Here is a 20,311-nt window from a genome sequence, read left to right on the forward strand (position 1 = left end):
TATTATCTTTGTAATTTTTCTGTAAATCTAAAACCGTTCTAAAAAAATAAGGTTTAGTTTCAAAGTAAAGCAAAGTAAGAGGTGAAGGGGTACTATAATAAACTGAAGAAAATAGGTTTATTGCAAAGGCCTCTAAGATAAAACCGTTGAGCGGGGAAGCAGTGTGGATATTTGGGTTAAGACCATTTCAAGCCAAGGGATCTGCAGATGTAAAGGCCTTGAGGCAGGAGCATGCTTGGCTTCTTGGAGTAATATCAGTGTGGGTGGAACAGAATGAATGAGGGAAGAGTGATAGGTGGTGGAACTGGGGTGGGGAAATAGAGCATGTAAGGCCTTGGTGGTCATGATAGTTTTTAAATTTTACTTTTATTGAGAAGGGAAGACATTGAAAAAATTTTAACAGAGGTATGACCTGATGTGGCTTTTTTTTTTCAACCCACTGTTGTGTTGAGGATAGATTAAGGGACAAGAATGGAAGTAGGCCAGCCAGTTAGGAAGCTGTGATGGTTAATTTTACATGTCACCTTGACTAGGCCTGGGTTGCCCAGGTATTTGGTTAAACATTATTCTGGGTATGTTTGTGAGGGTGTTTCTAGATGAGATTAGCATTTGAATCCATAGACTGAGTAAAGCAGATTGTCCTCCCCTGTGTGGGTGGGCCTCATGTCATCTGTTGAAGGCCTGAATAGAACAAAAGGCAGGATAAGGGGAAATTTGTTCTCCCTAGGCCTGACTGTCTTCGAGCTAGGACATCAGTTTTCTCCTGACTTCAGACTTGACCTCAAACTGGAACTCAGGCCATTCACTCTCCTGCTTCTCAGGCCCTCAGACTCAGGCTGGACTTATACCACCACCTTTTCTGGGTCTCCAGCTTGCCACCTGCAGACCCTGGGACTTCTCAGACTCCATAATTACATGAGCCAGTTCCGTATAATACAGTCCAATCTCTCAGTATAGATATAGATATATCCCCTATTTGTTCTCTTTCTCTGGGAAACCCTGACTGACACAATGCCATGGCAGTGGAGCTGGTGAGAATGGGCAGGCTCCGGATCTGTTCCCAAGGAGGGGCTGACAGGACTGGCTGACTAATTGGGTGGGGTGAGAGAGGAGTCAAGGATGAGTCCAGGTTTTTCCCTGGAGCAACGAGAAGAAAAGAGGTTCTTTATGCAGAGGTGGGGAAGACTGCCTGGGAAGTAAGTTGTGGAGGTTGAGGGAGGGGAGGGGAGGTTTGTGAAAAACTAAAGAGTTCCATTTTGGGGCTTCCCTGGTGGCGCAGTGGTTGAGAGTCTGCCTGCCGATGCGGGGGACACGGGTTCGTGCCCCGGTCCGGGAAGATCCCACATGCCGCGGAGCGGCTGGGCCCGTGAGCCATGGCCACTGAACCTGTGCATCTGGAGCCTGTGCTCCGCAACCGGAGAGGCCACAGCAGTGAGAGGCCCGCGTACCGCAAAAAAAAAAAAAAAAAAAAAAGAGTTCCATTTTGGACACTTGAAGTTTGGAGTTGTTAAGCTGTCAAGAAGGCAGTTGGATCGGTGATTTTGGGATGATGGGTTCAATCTGGAAGTCTTCAGCACAAACATGATGTGCAGACAGAATTTAGATGTCTGAAGTCTGAGTCCTGGGGCACTCCAAAGTTCAGAGGCCAGGAAGATGAAGAACAAGAAAGGAGAATGAGAAGGTATAATCAGTGAGATAAGAGGTAAACTGACAAAGAATGTTCCGAAGCCAAATGAAAAAATGTTTCAAGAATGGTCAAGTCTATCAAATGGTGCTAAAATGCGTAAAACTAGGATCAAAAACTAAATACGGAGGTCAGTGGTGAACTTGATGAGAAGGGTTTGGTGGTGTGTGGTGACCAAAGACTCCTTGGAGCCCAGAGAAAATAAAAGGAGAGTAAGTGGAGACAGAGGAATGAGGCAGTAGCTGGAAGGAAATGTACAGTCAAGGGAGAATTTTTTTTTTTAATTAGAAGATATACATACTTGTATGCTCATGGGTGTGAGCCAGAAAAGGGAAGGAAAAAGTGACAATGCAGAAGAGAAAAGAGATAATTGCCAGAGCAATGCTCTTGAGTAGATGAGCAGATGGGATCCAGTGCACAGATGGAAAGCTGGGGTTTATTGGGGAAGATAGGGTTCTTCCCTGATGGCAGAGGGGGAGGCAGAATGTATGGGCACAGAAGCTGGTAAATGTGGAGACAGGAATATATATCATCAATGAAGAAGCAAGACCATCGGCTGAGAGTGAAGAGCAAGAGGAAGTTTGAGAAGAGAGGAGAAAGTAGGAAGTAGCATCTCGGGACAGGGAGAGAGTAAATGGACTTTGAAAATGTAGTCAGATTGTTGAATAGTACTAAGGGTTCATTTGAAGTCCGGGATCATGAATATAAAGGGAGGCCAGTTGGTATAGTTGTGTGTTTTCACGAGCCTCATTTGCCTGCTTGGGCGCATAAAACTAGACAGAGACATAACCAGATATAACCAGAGTTTGGAGCTGCCAGGTGAATATGATAGAGGAGACAGGGACAAGAGTGTTGAGTGTCTATGCAAGGGAATGATTATAATGAAGGACCATGGCATCTAAACCGACGGACGAGAGAAGAGAGGACATGAATGATAGTGATGAGGCCAAATAAAAAGATATTAGGTTAATGGATTGGAAGTTCCAGGGTGTCCAGAAATTGCGGCAGTTAGCAGGTTAGAGAGATTCAGTTGGAAAAAATACAAGTTGGGTTTGAGACAGTGGATTACGCAGGGGTGCAGATATGGATAATGGCGCATTCTAGGGGTTCTCTGCAATTGACCTGACCACCCCAACCAGGCCCCCCGCTAGGTCTTCTGTGTTTCAGATATTTTTCTGGAGATGTTGGCTCTCACCTCCAGTCTAGATTTTTTGAGTCGTGAGTACTTTAGGGCAAAGCCCAGATAAAGCAGGGCCAGCGCTTGAAGAGGGACATAGCTGCCACATAAAGCCTCATCCCCTGTATACTGTGGACATCATCTTGTGTACTACTGCCATCCCTCATTTGAAGGGCTTATAAACGCATTGAATCTTGGGGTTGGAAGGTCATCTATAAATAGTCATTTTATATCCCTACACCATGTTTTCATCACCAACTGCCATTTCTCTTTTCTGTGCTAGTTTTCAAATTACTTGAGGATCTGTGTTTAACCTATCTTTTAAAAATTGTGATTAAAATACATGCGACATAAAATTTACCATTGTAGCCAATTTAAAATGTGAAGTTCAGTTGCGTTAAGTACATTCACATCGTTGTGCAACCGTCACCAACCATTTCCAGAACTATTTCATCTTCCCAACTGACAATTCTGTACCCATTAAACACTAACTCCTCATTCTCTCTCTCCCCAGCCCCTGGCAACCACCATTCTACTTTCTGTCTCTGTAAATTTGACTACTCTAGATAGCTCAAATAAGTAGAATCATACAATATTTGTCCATTTATAACTGGCTTACTTCCCTCAGCGTAATGGCTTCAAAGTTTATTCATGTTATAGCATGTGTCAGAATCTTCTTCCTTTTTAAGACCAAATAATAGTCCTATTTCAGTGTCTGCTCTCCTTTTCCTGGGGTATATACCCAGAAATGGAATTGCTGGATTGTATGGTAATTCTATTTTTTTTGTGGGATCGTTATACTATTTTTCACAGCAGCTGCGCTGCTTTACATTCGTACAGCAATGCACAGGGGTTCCAAATTTTCCACTTCTTTGTTAACACTTGCTATTTTCATATAAGCTCTTTTTTATTCCCTCTCTGTTTGATACCCTGCTGGGCACATGATGCTGTATGAGTAAATAAAGAACTGTTATTAACCCTGTAGAAAAAGGAAATGAGATTAAACGAATCAACTTGTACTCAGCAAGCCCCACCTCACACACCTTGTTGTCTTACCGTACCCACATGTGGCTAATTAAATTTAAATTAATTAAAATTAAGCACATTTTTAAATTCGGCTCATCAGCTCATTAGTGACATTTCACCATAATAACTAGTGCTTATTAGTATCCAATATATTGGACAGTGCAGAATAGAACATTTCCATTATTGCAGACAGTTCTTTGGCTACTATATTGGACAACACTTCCTTTTTTTTTTCTTTTTGGACAGCACTTTCTAGATCCTGGTAGCCACTTCTTTGTCTCACAAATCATATTTGGATAAGCTTTTCCAGAACTGGACAGCAAAATTTAAGATAAAAATCCTTCTTTTAGAAGGGAGGAAATATGCTGCCTAAAATGTCTGTGGCTCTTTGGCACATAAATGACTGCTCTGTGAATTCTCAAAAGTTTTATGTTTGAATATTAACTTGGACTTTTAGTGATCATGTGTTTCTGTTGCACTTGATAATTACCTTTATGAACACAGACTTATAAACTATTTAAATCTTTCTTTACGTCCTTTGAAACACTTACCTACTAAACCATAAGTTTTGAAAAACATTCTCAGAATCACAGTGGAGGCTGTGTCTATTCTACTTACTACTGTTTACTCAAAGCCTAGCACAATACCTCAGACATTGGAGACTCTCAATAAATATTTGTTAGATGATGAGTGAGTGAATGACCAAAGTAAGCCCCGAGCAGAACTTGGGGAAGCTCAGGGTACTGAGAGAGCATTTTTAGAGGGTGGCAGGCAGGCATAACAAAATTTAGGAATATGTCTCTAGCATTGATATAGCTTAAAAAGACTTTCTTTTTTTAAACAGAACATGGAATTTAAGTTATGTTCTTTAATCCCACTGTTGAAAAAGTAGCTTTAAAATTCCTATAAGGTTCTTGTCTATTGCATGTTTATAAAACTTCAACTCTATTTTATGAATACTTGCCACCAATTAATATAACAAGAAAAAATGAATTCTAGATTTTATAATGTCAGCATGTGTGCAGATATCTTCTGTTTGCCCCTTCAGATCCACTTTCTACTACCCTCTATCCTGCTCTCAACCCTGGGAGGTTGATCTGAAAGGATTATTCTAACAGGCTCTTGCGCTCTTTGCTTCCCTTGGGTTTGGCTAATAGGAAACTCTTGCAGGAGAGCAGAAGCAGGGGATGAGGTCAGGGAATTTATTCGAAACAGAAGGGATCTCTGTGTCCCTCAGCATAAGCTCACCGTTCCTCTAAGGTGATCTGTTCTATGTGATTCCCTCTCCCTTCGTTCCAGATACCACTCTCTACCAGGATTCTCAGGGCTGTGTTATGACAGCCCAGAGGTCCCTACAGTTCCCACTGTGCCTACACCTTTATAATAGTACCTTTATTTATAAACCTTCCTTGAATTGCGGGCTTCTCACTGTTGTGGCCTCTTTCGTTGCGGAGCACAGGCTCCGGACGCACAGGCTCAGCGGCCATGGCTCATGGGCCCAGCCGCTCTGCGGCATGTGGGATCCTCCCGGACCGGGGCACGAACCCATGTCCCCTGCATCGGCAGGCGGACTCTCAACCTCTGTGCCACCAGGGAAGCCCCAATACAGCATTCTTAAATGGTAGCTAGAACGTAGTGTCCAAATCCGTGCTTTGTTATGTTTATACCTACAGTCTACGAAAATGTTCCCTGATGATATTTTCATCTTCTTATTTAAATCCACTGGTTAGCTTTTTGAAGAAACAATGTTGTATGTCATATGATATAAATTTTTCTCTAGTACACTCAGACTAGAAAAATATTCTCAGATTCACAGACAAATCTTTTTGCATATAGCTTCTCTACATAAAATGTAATTTATGAAAATATAGAAATAAGATTTTATAAAGTAAATAGGTAAATTTTTAACATTTCAGATATCCCAATATCTAATAAGCTCTTTAAAGGTATGTGAGGAAATCGTACCTCAGTACTTCAAACAAGCCATCATTACTCAATATACACAGCTTACCAGAGAACACAGTTTCTAACCCTTTCTATACACTGAATGTTTCCCTGAAATTCATATGTTAAAACCTAATCCCAATGTGATGGTGTTGGGAGGTGGAGCCTTGGGAGGTGATTCAGTCATGAAGATGGAGCCCCCAAGAATGGGATTCGTGCCCTCATAAAAGAGGCCCCAGAGAGCTCTCTCGCCCCTTCTGCTGTGTGAGGACATAGAAAGAAGATAGCCGTCTATGCACCAGGAAGTGGGCTCTCACCAAATACCAAATTTGTCGGTACCGTGATCTTAGACTTCCCAGCCTCCAAAACTGTGAGAAATAAATTTCTGTTGCTTTCAAGCCACCTAGTCTATTTTTGTATAGCATGTAGCCCGAACAGATTGACACCTTCTTTTTTTTTTTTTTCAGTACGCGGGCTTCTCACTGTTGTGGCCTCTCCCGTTGCGGAGCACAGGCTCCGGAAGCGCAGGCTCAGTGGCCATGGCTCACGGGCCCAGCCGCTCCACGGCATGTGGGATCTTCCCGGACCAGGGCACGAACCCGTGTCCCCTGCATCGGCAGGCGGAGTCTCAACCACTGAGCCACCAGGGAAGCCCCTAGATTGACACCTTTGAAGCTCGAGATTTAAATGTACAATTAATTATTAGAAAATAACAGATCATTAAAAATAATAAACCCCATAATGCTAATACCTATATCAAAGATAACCAACACTTATCATCTGCATCACAAATGTATGAGGTACGCACAACTCAACCCCATTTGACAGGGGAGGAAATGAGCCTTCAAGTCTGCTGTCCAGGGCTTCGCTGGTGGCACAGTAGTTAAGAATTCGCCTGCCAATGCAGGGGACACGGGTTCGCGCCCTGGTCTGGGAAGATCCCACACGCCACAAAGCAACTAAGCCCGTGCGCCACAACTACTGAGCCTGCGCTCTAGAGCCCACGAGCCACAACTACTGAAGCCCACGTGCTTAGAGACTGTGCTCCGCAACAAGAGGAGCCACCGCGATAAGCCCGTGCACCACAACGAAGAGTAGACTCCGCTCGCCACAAGTAGAGAAAACCCACGCAGCAATGAAGACCCAACGCAGCCAAAAGTAAGTAAATAAATGTATATGTATGTATATATATATATATATATATAAAAAAAAAGGACTCTCCTGTCCACTGTCGCAGCACCAGCAAGCAAAGGACCCTAGATTCAAATCCTAGTGTCCAACACAAAAGTCTATGTTTACTGCCGCGGCCTCTCCCATTGCGGAGCACAGGCTCCGGACGCGCAGGCTCAGCGGCCATGGCTCAAGGGCGCAGCCGCTCCGCGGCATGTGGGACCCTCGCGGACCGGGGCATGAACCCGTGTCCCCTGCATCCGCAGGCGGACTCTCAACCACTGCGCCACCAGGGAAGCCCAAGTCTATGTTCTTAACTACCAGTAAAGCATCCAAGAGCAACTCAAAGACCACAGAAAAAACAAAAAATAAGAACTTTCCAAAGCAAATAATTTATTTCATCGTGTCTCCTGCATTCAAAGAGCAATGTCAAAATCTAAGTAAGCTTAGAAAAATTACTAAAAAAAAAAAAAAGAAAAGAAAAGAAAAAAATGCAACAGGTAGCTCTCATAGAAAAGCAAATCTCTTGTTTAGTAAAGCTTGTTTTTCTGTGCATGGTACACAAGAGGGGATAGAAAATGAGGGTGGAAATTGTACTGTTTTGGTATTAGTTAAATTTTACAGTTCCTGAAATGACACCATTGTATTTCTATTTTAATGCAAATTAAATGAAAACTTTCCTCTGCTATATTGGCATACTTGTTGTAAGAGGCCTGACATTTAGCATGTATTGGCTACTCTATGCATACAAATAGAACATTCTCTGTGAAAGAGAACGGGCTAAACAAATCTCGACTGCAGATAGCATAATTGATCTGTTTAATAGCTCAATAATTTTTCTGCAACTGATTTTGCATAACAACTTGCAAAAGTATTTTAAGATGAGACTGTTGCTCAATACTCACTTCTGGTAAACCCTTTTTTGCACCATAGTCCTGTCTGCAGAACTGATAAAAGTGAAACAAAAAAAGCGTAAGCAGAATGTAACAAACAAGCCAAGCCAGAATGTAACAAACAAGGTAATATTTAGTCATAAGCCTTTAAATACTGGTTTTGAATTTGAGTAATTAAATTAGTTCTCAAAAGTGTAGTTTTCACAGACTAAGTATTTTTACATCCATATTTTGTTCATTTAGAAGAATTTGTGCTATCCATTTAGAAACTATGTTTCTACAGCAAAAAGCCTTACTTAAGTTGTGCTATCCATTTAGAAACTACATGTTTCTACAGCAAAAATATGTGGTTTTCTTCTCTTTGTCCTCTTCATCCATTTTGTCCCCTTGCTGCAGCTCCATGTCTTTATTTGTCTTATTTTTCCCTTTAACACACTCTTCAGGTGGACTGATTCTTTCCTCAAAGATGGTTTATAATTTCTGTGAGTTCATGGACCACAACCAGCATTCTTTCATGACCCTAAAGAAAATGTAAAAATACAATATTGGTACCACAAAAAAAAAAAGTGTTTCAAAAGATGAGTATTTTTAAGATGAACTTAGTAAAAAGTGATACAGTGAAAATAGCTTGAAGTCTGAGAAGTGAACTCATAGATTCAATGCACAGTCTTTCCTTGAGGATACCTGCTCTTGGGATGATGATCTTGTTGAGAAGACTTTGGAGAAGCTGACAGATGTTCCCCTCAGGTCCACAGCTCCTTACCTTACTTACGTGTCCCAGTGTGAGCAGGAATCCTTGGTAGGAGCTGACCTGGTCCTGCATCACTAGCTCTGGGTGTTGAAAGCAGGCCACTCCATCTGACTTCTTGAAACCCTATTTTCTATAAGTTGATGGTGGCAAAGGTCAATTATGAAACAGGAACTTTTGACACAACTCAACATCCCTAGTCACAAAGAAACATTTAAAACACATGCCCCCGTGCAAATCAAAATTCATAATTGATTACAATGCAGATATGAGTGCTGAACATAATCTATTCACGCCTTATTTCTTTCATGGTCATAGTACATCATTTCTCCAGCCTAAGTAATGAGTACACTCCTCTTCAAGGAAGAATATATGGCACCCAGTGTTGACAAATTACCCAAACATAATATAAATGCAAGGTAACATATAAACATGGTACAAATTCCTTATGACTACAGACTCTTTAAAAAAACTATAAAACCCAAACCAACCCACACATTACAAGTATAAAGTTAATAATATTAAAATAAACAGCATTGATTTAATGTACTTTTTTGTATTTTTTTAAATATTTGGCTGCGTTGGGTCTTCGTTGCTGCGCATGGGCTTTCTCTAGTTGCTGCAAGCGGGGGCTGCTCTTCATTGCGGTGCACGGGCTTCTCATTGCGGTGGCTTCTCTTGTTGCAGAGCACGGGCTCTAGGCACATGGGCTTCAGTAGTTGTGGCACGTGTGCTCAGTAGTTGTGGCTCGCGGGTTCTAGAGCGCAGGCTCAGTTGTTGTGGTGTACAGGCTCAGCCACTCTGCGGCCTGAGGGATCTTCCCAGACCAGGGCTCAAACCTGTGTCCACTGCATTGGCAGGCAGATTGTTAACCACTGTGCCACCAGGGAAGCCCTTGATGTTTTTTTTTGATGAAGCAAAACCACAAATGTTTGTTCCAAAAGTAGAAAAGGGCATTGGGGTTTTTTGTATTTCACTTATCTATATGGCTGTCTTTATTTTGAAGACAATGCTCATTTGAATGATCCTCCTTATCATGGCTATTATTTTTCCTTTTATTTCATTTTTTTAATATTTATTTATTTGGCTGTGCTGGGTCTTAGTTGCAGCACGCAGGATATTCGTTGCCACGTTCGGGTCTTGCAGCATGTGGGCTCCTTTAGTTGCGGTATGTGCGATCTAGTTCCTGACCAGGGATGGAACCCAGGCCCCCTGCATTGGGAGTGCAGTCTTAACCACTGAACCACCAGGGAAGTCCCTGATTTTTCCTTTTAAACTATACATTCATCTTGAATCATTAAGCCAGCTTGATGATTTTTTTCAGCTTTATTGAGGTATAATTGACAAATAAAATTGTAAGCAATTTAAAGTATACATGGTGGTGATTTGATATATGTATACATTGTGAAAGGATTCCCACCATCTAGTTAATTAACACATCCATCACCTCACATATTTATCCTTTTTTTTTTTGGTGAGAACATTTAAGTTCTATTCTCTTAGCAAATTTCAATTATATAATGCAGTTGACCCTTGAAAAATATGGTGGCTAGGGGTGTCAACCTCCCACACAGTAGAAAATCGGAGTATAACTTTATAGTCAGGCTTCTGTAACCGCAGTTTCACATCCAAGTATTCAACAAACCACAGACCGTGTAGTATGCATTTAATTGAAAAAACAATATGTGTGTAAGTGGAACCATGCAGTTCAAACCCATGCTGTACAAGGGTCAACTGTACAGTGTTATCAGCTATGGTCACCACGTTTTACATTAAATCCTCAGACCTTATTCATCTCATAGCTGAAAGTCTGTAACCTTTTACCAAACTTTCCTTATTTCCCCCAGCCTGCAGATTCTGACAACCACTTTTCTAATCTCTGTTTCTATGTTCGACTTTTCTTTTTTTAAATTAAAAAAAATTTATTTTGGCTGTGCTGGATCTTAGTTGCTGTGCATGGGCTTTCTCTAGTTGCAGTGAGTGGGGGCTACTCTTCGTTGAGGTGCGCAGGCTTCTCATTGCGGTGGCTTCTCCTGTTGCGGAGCACGGGCTCTAGGCGTACAGGTTTCAGTAGTTGCAGCACACGGGCTCAGTAGTTGCGGCGCGGGCTCTAGGGTACGCAGGCTGCAGTAGTTGTGGCACACAGGCTCAGTTGCTCCGCAGCATGTGGGATCTTCCCAGACCAGGGATAGAACCCGTGTCCCTTGCATTGGCAGGTGGATTCTTAACCACTGTGCCACCAGGGAAGTCCCATATGTTTGATTTATTTTAAAGATTCCACATATAAGTGATATGATGAAGTAATTGCCTTTCTGTGTCTGGCTTACTTCACTTAGCATAATGCCCTCAAGGTCCATCCATGTTGTTGCAAATGGCAGGATTTCTTTCTTTCTCATGGCTAAATCATATTACATATGTACTTTATGTATTGTTTATATTTATTATATAAATATAGATAGGTAGGTAGATAGATAGGTGTTTATGTATAACATATATTCCTTACCCATTTATCTGTTGATGGGCACTTAGGTTGTTTCCATATCCTGATCATTGTGAATAATACTGCAGTGAACATGGGAGTGAAGATATATCTTTGATATCTTGTTTTCATTTCCTTTGGATTTATATCCAGAATTGGGATTGCTGGGTCATACAGTAGTTCTGTTTAATTTGAGGTGGAACTTCCATACTGTCTTCCATAGTGGCTGCACCAATTTACATTCCCACCAACAGTGCACAAAAGTACTCTTTTCTCCTCATTCTCACCAACAGTTTTTATCTCTTGTCTTTTTGATGATAGCCTTTCTAACAGGTGAGGTGATAACTCATTTTGTTTTTGATTTGCATTTCCCTGATGATTAGTGATGTTGAGCACTTTTTCATGTACTGTTGACCATTTGTATGTCTTCTTTGGAGAAATGTCTATTCAGTTCCTCTGCCCATTTAAAAATCTGATTGGTTTTTTGCTTTTGAGTTATATGAGTCCTTTACATATTTTGGACATTAACCCCTTATCAAGATATATGATTTGCAAATATATTCTCTCATTCGGTAAATTAACTTTTCATTTTGATGATGGGTTCCTTTGCTGTGCAGAAGCTTTTTATTTGATGTAGTCTCATTGGTTTATTTCTGCCTTTGTTGCCTTTGCTTTGGTGTCCAATCCAAAAAATCATTGCCAGTGTCAAGGAGTTTACCCCTATGTTTTCTTCTAGGACTCGTATGGTTTCAGGTCTTATGATCAAGTGTTTAATCCATTTTGAGTTGATTTTTGTGTATGGTGTAGGATAGAGGTCTAGTTTCATTCTTTTGCATTTGGCTGTCCAGTTTTCCTAACACCATTTATTAAGGAGACTGTCCTTTTCCCATTGTATATTCTTGGCTCCTTTGTGGAAAATTAATTGACCATATATGCATGAGTTTATTTCTGGGCTCTCTATTCTATTCCATTGATCTATGTGTCTGTATTTATGTCCAATACCATACTGTTTCTGTGAAAATGCCGTTGGAATTTTGATAGAGATTGCATTGAATACCTATCAAACTGCTTTGGGTGTATGGATATTTTAACAACATTGATTCTTCTAGTTCATGAGCACAGAATACCTTTTCATTTATTTATGTCTTCTTCAATTTCTTTCAATTTTCAATTGATTGAAAATCAATCAGTCAGAATGGGCAAAAGTGTTAGGATTGGCCGACAAGTATATTCACCTCCTTGGTTAAATTTTTTCCTAGGTATATTATTCTTTTTGATGCAATTGTAAATAGGATTATTTTCCTAATTTCTCTTTTTAATAGTTTGTTCCTAGTGTATAGGAACACAACTGATTTTTGTATATTAATTTTGTATCCTCTACCTTTACTGAATTCATTTGTTAGCTCTAACAGTTTTTTTTGATGGAGTATTTATAGTTTTCTATTTATAACGTATCATCCACAAGTAGAGAAAATTTTTCTTCTTCCTTTCTGATTTGGATGACTTTTGTTTCTTTTTCTTGCCCGGTTTCTCTGGCTAGGGCTTCCAGTAGTATATCAAATAAAAGTGACAAGAGTGGGCATCTTTGTCCTGTTCCTGATCTTAGAGGAAGAGCTTTCAGCTTTTCACCATTGAGCATGATGTCAGCTGCCGGCTTGTTGTATGTGGTTTTTATTATGTTGAGGTACATTTCCTCTATACCCAGTTTGTTGAGAGATTTTATCATGAATGGATGTTGAATTTTGTCAAATGCTTTTTCTGCATCTACTGAAATGATTATATGATTTTTATCCTTCATTTTGTTATTGTGATGTATCGCATTGATTGATTTACAGATGTTGAACGATCCTTGCATCCCTGGAATAAATCCCACTTGATTGTGTACGATCCTTTTACTGTATTAGTGAATTTGGTTTGCTAATATTTGTTGAGGATTTTTGCATCTATGTTTATCAGGAATATTGGCCTGTAATTTTCTTTTCTTGTAGTGCTCTTGCCTGTATTTCGTATTAGGGTAATGCTGGCCTCGTAAGGTGAGTTTGGAAGTGTTCCTTCCTCTTCTAGTTTTTGGAAGAGTTAGAGAGGATTGGTATTAATTCTTCTTTAAATATTTGGTAGAACTCACCGGTGAAGCCATCTGGGCCTGGGCTTTTGTTTGTTGGGAGGTTTTTAAATTACTGATCCAATCTCCTTATTAGTAATGGAACAGTTCAGATTTTCTATTTCTTCATGATTCAGTCTTAGTAAGTTGTATGTTTCTAGGAATTTTCCATTTCTCCTAGGTTGTCCAATTTGTTCATATATAATAGTTCCTAGTGACCTCTTATAACCTTTTGTATTTCTATGGTATCAGTTGTAATGTCTCCTCTTTCAATTCTAATTTTATTTATTTGCGTCCTCTCTCTTTTTTTTTTTTCTCGGTGGGTTTAGATAAAAGTTTGTCAGTTTTGTTTCTCTTTATTAAAAAAGAAAAAAAAACAGCTCTTAGATTCACTGATTTTTTTCTACTGTCATTATTCTCTATTTCTTTTATTTCCATTCTGATATTTCATATTTCCTTCTGGTAACTTTGGACTTATTTTATTCTTCTTTTTCTAGTTCCTTGATGTGTAGAGGAAGGTTGTTTATTTGAGTCTTTATTTATTCTTAATATAGTCATTTATTGCTGTGGACTTCCCTGTTAGAACTGCTTTGCTGTATTATATATGTTTGGGGATGTTGTGCTTCCATTTTCATTTATCTCAAGATATTTTAAATTTTCTCTTTTGACTTCTTCTTTGACCCATTAGTTGTTCAGTGGCATTGTTCAATCTCCACATATTTGTGGATTTTCCAGTTTTCTTCTTGTAGTCAATTTCTAGTTTCATACCATTGTAGTAAAAAAATATGCTTGATATGATCTCAATCTTCTTAAATTTATTAAGGGGTGTTTTGTGGCCTAATATATGATCTATCCTGGAGAAATTTCCATGTGTACTGGAGAAAGGGTTTATTCTGCTGTTGAATGGAATGTTCTATAAATATCTGTTAAGCCCATCTGGTCTAACATGCAGACTAACTCCAATTTTTCCTTATTGATTTTCTGCCTGGGTGAATCTATTCATTGTTGAAAGTGTCAAAGGAAGCTCTGCTTTGCATTTATAGTCATCTGGAAGAGAAGAATATGTAGATTTATAACAAACACTGTATAAAGCTCCATTTTGGATTAGAAATAAATGTTTCAAGATAGTTCTGTTTGATATTACCTATTTTATTGCTGCTGCTGCCATAAAGAATCAAGATGCTTATCAGATGGAGTGGAAAAAATGTTGATAGAGACTGCCTTTACAATCTGCTTCTAGTCACACCAATTTTCATCCCCTGACAGCTCCTCATTGAAAGCCCGCCATCTTGTCTCAATCTGGGTCTTACCTCTGTCTAAATGTGACCCAAGATGTGGGGAGGAAAAAAAATCACCCTGAGAATTTGCATAAAGTTGATAGTCATAGAAATTTGAAGTCGGAATTCACATTACCTGTGTGGGACAAAGAGCCTCAAGGAGACAGTTTAATTTATGGTGGAATTGGTTTGGTTATGCCACCAGACTGGCTGAAGCAAAGTCACACCCTCTCTGAAATTTTATGCCATTTTAGCTTCCCTAGTGCAGTCTTGAGACTGTCATCCTCTCTCCTCTTCCTTCAGACTCCTCCAGCGGCTTCCAATTCTTTATGCAGCAATCCCTCCAGCCTGCCATTTAAAACATTCAACAAACTAGCCTCAACTTACCTGATCATACCTCCCCCTGCATTCCCCTCGTGCAGCCCAAGACTAAGTCGCTGCCAATTTATGCAACTTGCTGTTCTCTGAATGCATCTTCAGGCTTTCCAAGTTCTTTATGTAATTTCCAATTTCTTTATATAATTATTTATATAACTGTCCACCTAAATTCCCTTTTCTTTATCTTTGCTTATTGAAATTCAAGACTCCTTGATGTAACCTGTTCTTCTTACTCCACCTACTCTAAAAGAATCCTTCTTTTTCTGACCTTTCTGAACCCCTGTTTGTATATTCTTTCACCCTTCTTTCCTTCCTTCCTTCTGTCCTTCCTTCCTTCCTACCTTCCTTCCTTCCTGTCATTCATCAATCACTCAATAAATTTTGCCGAGCGTTTATAGTACTGAGCACTCTACTAGAACAGATGGCTCCTGTTCTGGAAGACGGTCACAGGTGGATGGGAGTACATCTAAGTGGGACCTGATGAAGGCCTGGGCTGGAGGGCAGTAAGATGCAGAGTATAAGAGTCAGACCACCTGGGCTCTGCCAGTACTAGCTGGACCAAGTTACTCACATCCCTCTGCTTGCTTCTTTATTTGTAAAATCAAGATTATAAGGGCACCTACCTCATAGGATCCATATGATGATTAAGTGAGTTTACTATGTAAAGATCTGAGAAGAATGCTTGGCAAGAAGTAAGTACTCAATAAATACTATTAGTATTATATTGTGAATGGAGAGAAAGTGGTGAATGAGAGTAGATTTTCCTGAAAATAAGTGTCTGAGAAACCCTACCCTCTACCCTGCATTCTCCACTACTTGTTGAAGATTAAATAGACAAACAGACTTTTGGCAAGACACCTCTTTCGGGTTGATTTAGGAGCTGGTTATGTACGTTTCAGGTGCATTTGATGACTTCTGTTCCTATAGCGAAGTTATTATCTCTTGACCTAGAGTGGCTTTTAAAGGTCACTATTCACGCTTGAAGTTTTTTAAGAAAGTCACTGTAGAACTGATAAATTTACAAAGAAGTTTAAAAAAATTTTTTTAAGCTTTTCTGTGAGGCCATATTAACACAGCCATCTAGCAAAGCAGGGCGATCATAAGAGTGAAGCTAGAAGACTGATTTTTAAGATGACAGGTCACAGAAAGTATAGGTTACAGAGTCAGCAGGCAGGTAAATGGTGTTTTAAAATATTACAAAGTATTTTAATTAAAGTAGGGAATTTTGGAAGCAAATTATCTGCTTTCAATTTTGGGTTGTACCTTCCCTAGCTAGATACAGTGGGCAAGTTATTCAAAGTTCCTGGGCTTCAGTTTTATCATCTACGTTATGGGATAATACCTCTATTCGGGATTAAATAAGACAGTGTACATAAAAGTGCTTGAAAATAGAGACAGAAGGGAAGAGAGGGAAGGAGGGAAGAAAGGAGGAAGGGAGGAAGGAAGAAAGGGTGAGTGCCAATTATATTCCAAAGAAAGAGCCAGAGAGTAATGCTTGACTTTTTAAACTTATACTCAAGGTTAGAGTGTACTTGAGAGGTGTTTTGTTACGGCATTGACTTTATGAGTTAAATCCACCACTTTTCAAACTAAGTGCATAGAGTGCTTTGACTTTATTGAGCTGCTTGCTTTCTTATGTTATTACTTGAATGATGTATTAACCCATCATACACTTTCATCTTTGTAATAGTTGAATTGCATTTCAATGCCTGACCATGAGTTACTGTGGCTCAGAACACTTAAGAAAGTTGACTGCATGGAGAAAATCTGAATAGCCGAGTGAGAACATGGCAGATTTCCATAAATCACTTTTATTGAGAGTTGAGTCCGTCTTTCCTATGAAAATTATTTTTAGGGCAATGTTCCATTTGAGGGAAAATGAAAATTAATGGCATTTGTCAAGATGATGATGAATATGTTTCAACACCAGTGGAAAAGAACAAGTTTCACAGAAAATGTAAACTCTGTACTATATATTTACCATTATAACTATTTCAGGCTCTTTGGTAAAATGTTAGGAAGTTTGGCTGAATTAGATATCGTTCACTGTGCTAGCTATTCTCTGTGTGTCCTCCCAGGTTCATTTTCAGCCATTCTATCTGCTTCTTTGATTCCCCAGGAGTTCCAAAGGCAGGATGAGACCAGACAGAATATTTCTTCTCCACTCCCTTCCAGGTGACACCGAGGTTCTGGCAGTAACAGTGTCCCTGATCACTGTGGCTCCCGTGGAGCCTGGGGCCTGCTTGCAGCTCCGGAGAAGGAAAGCCTTCCTGCCGGTTCTGGATGCCTCAAGTTTCCTTCCTGGTTCTCTTCACCTGTCTTCACTTATGTAAACTTAATAGATTCTCATCTAAATCCTGCCTGGAAGGAAATTGTTTTCTGCTGGGGCCTAGCCGGATATATTCTCCATTAAACAAAGTGTTTAAAACCCTTCTGGGGTACTTGCTCTTACTCTCCCTCACTTTATGCCCATATTCCTTTCCTGTCTGCCTATCTGGACTTCAGTATCCAGATAGGCAGTATCAGCCTTGCAGAGTCTGCTTAACCAGCAATCCAACTGTGTAAGGTTGACCCCCTGTGTGTATATGTATACACACATATTCATATATATATTCATGAAATTAAAATATCAATAATTCCTTTTGTACCTTCTCTTTCAGCACTTTAAAGTCTATATTTAATGTACGTTTTTTCTAAGTTCCTTTTAAGGTTTTCCTCTATATCACTAACTTTCAATAGGTTGATTATTATGTGCTTTTTGTTTTTGTGTATTCTTTGGAGCAGGGCTAGCTAGGCAAGTTCTTAGACATAACACCAGAAGTATGATCATTAAGGAAGACATTAATAAATTTCCAGAATTTAAAACTTTTGGGGCTTCCCTGGGCACAGTGGTTGAGAATCTGCCTGCCAATGCAGGGTACAAGGGTTCGATCCCTGGTCCGGGAAGATCCCACATGCCGTGGAGCAACTAAGCCCATGCGCCACAACTACTGAGCCTGTGCTTTAGAGCCTACGAGCCACAACTACTGAGCCTGCATGCTGTGACTACTGAAGCCCGTGCGCCTAGAGCCCGTGCTTCGCGACAAGAGAAGCCACCACAGTAAGAAGCCGCACACCGCAACGAAGAGTAGCTCCGCTCGCCACAGCTAGAGAAAGCCCGTGTGCAGCAACGAAGACCAAACACAGCCAAAAATAAAATAAATAAATTTTAAAAAAAAAGAAAAACTTTTGTGCTATGGAAGACCTTGCAAAGAGGATGAAAAGACAAACTGCAAACTTGGAGAGGATTTGCAAGCCATATACAGTATCTAACAAAGGCCTGATACCTAGAATATCTAAAAAACTCTCAAAACTCAATAGTAAATAATCCAGTTATAGAGCAAACAAAAGGCATGAAAAAAATATTTCACCAGAAAGAAATAAGGAATGCCGATAAGCACGTGAAAAGATGTTCAACATCATTAACCATTAAGGAAATACAAATTAAAACTACAATTAGATAACACTACACACCTATTAGAACTACTAAAATTAAAAATAGTGTTACCACAAAAGACCACATATTGATTCCATTTATATGAAGTGTCTAGAATAGGCAAGTCTATAGAGACACAAAGTGGACTGGTGGTTGCCAGGGGCTGGGGGGAGGGGTGGGGAGTGGGTAATAACTGCTAATGGGCACAGGGGTTCTTTCAGGTATGATTAAAATGTTCTGGCATTAGATAGTGGTGATGGTGCATATGTGAAAACCCACTGAATTGTATGCTTTAAAAGGGTGATTTTTATGGTATGTGAATTGTATCACAATTTTTCAAAAAACGGAAAAAGTAGTGATAATGCTAAATGCTAGCAAGGATACAGAGAAACTGACTTTCTCATACATTGCTGGTGGGAATGTAAAATGGTATAGGTACTCCGGAAAAGCATTTGGCAATGTTTTACAAAAGAAAATATGCACTTACCATATAATCGAGCAGTCACACTCTTTTATCCCAGAGAAATGAAAACTTATAGTCATACAGAAATCTATATGTGGATGTTCATAGCACCTTTATTCATAATATAACAAAATACTACAAACCACCCAACTGTTCTTCAACGGATGAATGGTTGAACAAACTTACATCCATACAATGTAATACTACTTGGTAATAAAAAGAAATGAACTGTTGATACAGGCAGCCACCTGTATAGACCTCAAGGGCATTATGCTCAGTGGAAAATGGGACTGCTAAAAAGTTACATACGGTGTGATTCCATTTATAAGGCATTCTCAAAACGATAAGATGATAGAGATGGAGACATTAGTGGTTGCTAGGGGACAGGGATGAGAATGGTGGGTTGGGGGAAGGTGAGAGGTGGGTGCAAATACCAAGAGTTTGTTCATGGAATCACTCTGTATCTTGATTGTGGTGGTGGTAGCATGAATCTGTATATGAAATAAAATTGCATAGAACTATAGACACACACATATCAACAGTGCCTGAAATTTTTTTAAATGGTGAAAAATCAAATAAGTATAGTTAACAGCAAGTTACCAACATCAATTTCCTGGTGTTGATGTTGTGCAGTTATGTAAGATGTCACCAAAGTGGGGAGGGTACATGGAACTCTGTGCTATCTGTGCAACTTCCTGTGAGTCTATAATTATTTCAAAACAAAAAGCTAAAAGAAAAACACAATTACAAGGTCATCCCCAGGAATAAATACTAAATTTGAGTGTGCAAAGTCCAGATAAACACACACATATATGAAATTCTTTTACGAGGAATTTTTTTAATGTGCTATTTCAGATCAGAGAGGGAAATATATACCTCAGCAAGTGGTATTAGAATAACTGACTAGTCTATGGTAAAATAATATGAAATTAAACTGTGTTGTTTTTTATTTCCTTCACCAAAATAAACTGTAGAATATAAATTCCAAAGTAGGTACTCAATAAATGTTGAGTCACTGGATCAGCGGGCATAGAGTTTATTTGTTGTTGAGGAATTGTAGCTAGTACAGAAAGCAGAAGACAATAGGTGTTGACCACTCTGACATTCTCTTTTCTGGGAGCTTCCATCTCTAGGGACAGCCATCTCCCCAGAGGCCTCCTGAAAAGCTCCAGGGCAGAAACAACACATCCGCTTGTGTATGTAGGATAACCAGGAGAGAGAGGTTGCTTTGTGGGGAATCTTGGAGTGTTCTTAGAGACAGGCTATTCTACTCATAGAGATGTACTGAGGATTCACTGAGATCATGCATATAAAGGGCTTAATACACTGCCTGGCACATAGTAAATACTCCATGATTGCTAGCTCCTGGAGAGCCTTGTCTGCAAGGCAAAGGAGTTTCAACAAGAAAGAGTTTGAAAGAGCACTATTAGCATGAACAAATAAATAAGCAGGCAAACTTTTATGGAAAAACAAAACTCTACTTGAGAATGTTGAAG

At 39.7% G+C, this 20,311-nt stretch overlaps 2 long non-coding RNA genes across 5 annotated transcripts in view; one reads left to right on the forward strand and one right to left on the reverse strand.

Moving 5' to 3' along the window:
• The window catches only part of LOC117196581 (uncharacterized), a 28,447-nt gene that overhangs the window by 1,495 nt on the left and 6,641 nt on the right, over positions 1 to 20,311 (forward strand). For all 4 annotated transcript variants that reach the window (XR_007470404.1, XR_007470405.1, XR_004476824.2 and 1 more), the window contains exon 2: positions 6,299 to 6,989. This is a non-coding gene — a long non-coding RNA (uncharacterized LOC117196581). The remainder of the gene's footprint in view (positions 1 to 6,298; positions 6,990 to 20,311) is intronic.
• On the reverse strand, positions 8,314 to 8,818 carry LOC117196582 (uncharacterized). Its single transcript, XR_004476826.2, has 2 exons — positions 8,658 to 8,818; positions 8,314 to 8,414 (listed from the first exon to the last, which is right to left on the reverse strand). It is a non-coding gene; the product is annotated as an uncharacterized LOC117196582 (long non-coding RNA).

Source organism: Orcinus orca, chromosome 12, assembly GCF_937001465.1.
Source record: "Orcinus orca chromosome 12, mOrcOrc1.1, whole genome shotgun sequence".
Classification (NCBI taxonomy): domain Eukaryota; kingdom Metazoa; phylum Chordata; class Mammalia; order Artiodactyla; family Delphinidae; genus Orcinus; species Orcinus orca.